Source organism: Penaeus monodon, chromosome 41 (assembly GCF_015228065.2).
Source record: "Penaeus monodon isolate SGIC_2016 chromosome 41, NSTDA_Pmon_1, whole genome shotgun sequence".
Taxonomy (NCBI): Eukaryota; Metazoa; Arthropoda; class Malacostraca; order Decapoda; family Penaeidae; genus Penaeus; species Penaeus monodon.
The window spans coordinates 30,149,815-30,154,088 of NC_051426.1; the positions used below are offsets into that span (position 1 = coordinate 30,149,815).

The 4,274-nt window shown below is 30.0% G+C and overlaps 1 non-coding gene across 1 annotated transcript; it reads right to left on the bottom strand.

The window, feature by feature from the left end:
• Positions 1 to 3,990: 3,990 nt before the first annotated feature.
• Positions 3,991 to 4,074, bottom strand: Trnal-cag. The gene has a single exon. It is a non-coding gene; the product is annotated as a tRNA-Leu (tRNA).
• Positions 4,075 to 4,274: the final 200 nt, after the last annotated feature.

Below are 4,274 nucleotides of genomic sequence, written 5' to 3' on the forward strand. Positions count from 1 at the left end.
CCCAAACCCCTAGGGGGGCCCCCCTGAGTGGGGGGGGGGGTCACTCGGGGGGCCAACCGCACCCCGCAGCCCCCCGCCGGGGCCCCCAAACCCCAAATAAAGGGGGTGGGAGGGAAAACCCCCCCCAATTTTCCCCCTTTTTTGGGTTCCCCCGGGCTTTTGGGGCCCCAAAAACTTCAAGGGGTTGGCCCCCTCCTTGGGGGCAGGGGGAGGGGTTTATGGGGCCAACCTGCCCCCCACCCCGGGTGGGCCCCAAAACCCACCTTCTTGCTGGGGGGGAGGGGCCCCCCTTTCCCCGCAATTTCCCCTTTTTAAATTTTGGTTTTTCCAGGGGATCTTTGGGGGGAGGGGGCTTTCCCGGCAAGGGGAAAATTTTGGGGGCCCCTTTTCCCCCCTGGCTAGGGGGGGGTTTGGAAGGGCCCAAACGGAAGCTGGGGAAGCCTCCCTTAAAACCTTTTGGGCCCCCCTCGCTTTAATCCCCCCCAATTTTCCGGGAAGCGGTCCCATTAAATGATTAAAGGATTTTGAAATTTGGTAGGGGGAAACTTTGTTGGAAAAATTAAAAAAAATGTTTTTTATGACAAAAAATTTGGGGTTGCCCAAAAACGAGAAGGATAAACTTTAATAATAAAAATTAAATAATGGGCCTGACGATTTAAATTTAAAAAAAAAATTAGGCTTAAAAAAATTAGGGTTAAAAATAAAAAAGATAATGATAAAAAAATGGTTTTGAAAATGAAAAAAAAATAAATGAAAAACAAATAAGAGGGAAAGAACTAATAATAAAAATAAATAAAGATAATATTAACCCTAATTTTTAAAGAAAAAAAAATTTTTTTTTAAACTTGGATTAATTTTAAATAAGAAATTTTGAACTTGGTTTTTAAATTTAATAAAACAAAATTTCCCATTAAGGGGTAAAAAAACCCTTTTAAAAAGAAAAATATCATTTAAAACAATTTTTAAAGGAGTTGGGTTCGAACCCCCCCCAAAGAGTTTTAATGAATGAAAGAAAGGGTTTACCCTCGGTCATTTTTAAGAAATTAAAAAAATTTGGTTTTTAAATTTCCTGAGGCCCCTAAAAATACTCACATGAAATTGATAAAAATTTTTTGAAATTTATTCCCCCGGAATTAACAATCCCTTTTTTACAAAAACTTCAATTAAGGATTTTCAATTTTTTTTTTAATTTTTTTACAAAAAAATATTAAAAAAACAGTGGTTTAGGATTTTGGGGTTGAAACCCAAAAGGATTTTCCCCCAAGGGCTTTGGAAGCTTAGGCACATCCTAATGTTAAAAGGGAAAGAAATTTTTAAAAACCAAAAAAAATTTTAATTTTTAAAAACCCCTTAGGGGGCCCCTTTAAAAAATCTTCACCATAAAAAAAGCAGAAATTTTAGAAATTTCTAATTAAAAGGGGACGGGTTAACCCCAAAAGGGGGTAAGGAAAAATTTTATTTAAAAGTTAACAAAAAAAAACAATTAAAAGGTTAAATAATTTTTAAAATTAATTTTTTTAAAAAAAAAAAAATTTAATTAAAATAAAATGGGAAAAATGATTAAAAAAATTAAAAATTTAATAAAATAAAATTTAACTTTAAAACCCAAAAATTTTAAGATAACTAAAATATTCGAAAAAAAAAAATTTGTAAATACAAAGAAAAAGGGTTTAAAAAGGTTTTCAAAAACAGGAAATAAAATTAAGGGAAACAAAATTAAAAAACGTTTTTGAGGCCGGAATTATTTAAAGGCCTTAAAGGGAACCGGGAAAAAACCCGAATTTTTATAATGTTTGGTAAAAAAAGAATTTTTAACCCAAAAAGGGTGGGAAAGGGTTTAAAATTGATTTGTTAATTATAATAACAAAAAAACAAGGGGGGTAATTTAAAAAAATAATTTTAAAATTAAAAATTTTAATAAATAATAAAAATAAAATATAAATTTAAAATTTTAAAATTTTTTTGATTAAAAATTTTTTTTAAAATTTAATTCCTTTTTCAATTTGGAAAAAACAAAATGGGAAATAAACAAAATAAAATTAACCCCATTAATTTTGTAACGATAAAAAGTTTGTTTAAAGGGAAATAGGAAAAGGGTTAAATAAAGTTTTAAAAAACACATGGGGGCCTGATAAAAATGGGGAAAGGGAAAACTGATAAAGGCCAATGCCCATTTCCGAGAAGCCTGGAACATAAATGGTTATTTAAAAAAGGTTTGGGATATTAAAAGGGGTTTTTGTTGGGAAGTTTTTAAAAAAAATCGGAATTATTTTGGGCTTCCCTAATTTTTCAGGTTTTAAAATGATTGGGACTTAAAAAATTCGATTTGTGCCCCTTTTTTTCTAATGGTTGAGAAACGGGAAAAATATTTGACAATTTTTGGGAAAATTTGGAAACCCCATTTGGTTTCTCGAACAAAAACTTCAAACAGGAACCGTATTTTAAGCCTGTTGCTTAAGGGAAAAGGCCTTGGGTGTTTTTTGTCTGGGCAACAAATCTTTTATTTAAATTTGTTCTTATTTTGGTAACCAAAGACGGGCGTAAGAAGGGAAAGGGGAAAAATACTTTAACCTGAAGGTTTGGGAAAAAAGAGGAAAAAAAATGTCTTGTTAAAAAGGATAAAAAAAAATAATAGATGGTAAATTAAATTGGGTCAAAAAAATGCCGATAAAAAAAAATGGGGTTTAAGGGAAAAAAAAGGCGATTAAAAAGCCTAAAATTTTTCTTATTAATGTAAAATTTTAAAAAAAAAGTTAAAAAAATGTAAAGTAATTAAAAAATTTGGTTGAGAAATAAAAAATTAAAAGTTTGGTCTTAATAAAAATAAGGGGTTTAAATCCATCAAAGGAAAAAAAGGGTGTAATTTAAAATAAGTTTTGTTAAAAAAAAAGAAATGAAGAAAAATTGAAATTTTTTTAATGGAAGTTCAAAGGGGAAAGGAAATTTTTTCCCCGCCCAAACAAGAAAAAAGGAAAGGGGCCCCAAAAAAACTGTTCTTTTAAGGTTCCAAAAATTGGCTTGGGTTTTTTTAAAGTTTAAAAAAAACTTAATCTTTTAATTTTATTTTATGATTTATTTTAAAAGGTCAAAATGAATGACCAAAAATTTGGGAAAAACCCAATTTAAGAACTTAATTAAATTTTTTAATAATGATGTTTATGTTATCATCATGGTAATGATGATATTATCATCGTAATAATGTTTATCATAGATAATAATGATGTAATGTTTATCATAAGTATATATGGAGTAATGTTATCGATAATAGATGAACATGTTTATATAATAATAATGAGAAATGTTATCATAAATAATAATCATGATAATGATAAGTGACCATCATAAATAATGATAAATAAAGATAGAGATAAATAATGATAATGATAATCATAAATATTGATAATCATGAATAATCATAGTGATGAATAATGATAATGATAACTTATAATAACTAAATAATAACTTATGGTAATGATAACTTATGGTAATGATAACTTATGGTAATGATAACTTATGGTAATGATAACTTATGGTAATGATAACTTATGGAATGATAACTTATGGTAATGATAAACTTATGGTGTAATGATGTAACTTATGGTAATGATAACTTATGGTAATGATAACTTAGGATAAGGATAACTTATGGTAATGATAACTTAGGATAATGATAAATTGTGATAATAATAACTTGGGATACTGATAGCTAAGATAAAGATAAATATGATAATGATAACGTAGGATAATGATAAATAATGTGAGATGGTAAAAATGATAATAGCAAGATAACGATAAAATAACATGTTATGAAAATGAGAACAACGTAGAAGATCTAATAACAATATCAAGGTAACTTGATATTATGACTACTTATAATGAGCTCTAATGATAGAAAGCATAATGATTACATCTTATTATTATACCAGCTAAAAACTGTGTTCACTCTTTTAATTTTTAATTTTTTTCATACTACACATTTTATAATGGCAGTGTCAGGAGTGGGATTCGAACCCACGCCCGGAAGACCGGACTGCGACCTGAACGCAGCGCCTTGGACCGCTCGGCCATCCTGACTGTTTATGTAAAGAAACTGAACCCAAATTTGGAATTTCACAATTCAAGTGTAATCGCCACAAAACAAAATATTCACATTGAAGCAGTGATGTTGAATCTTATATATAGGGTTTATCTTCATGAATACTTTCGCTTATTGCCCAAGGATTCCAGTCTTTTAGTTTACGCTTTTATGTTACAATAAATGGATAATCAGCTAT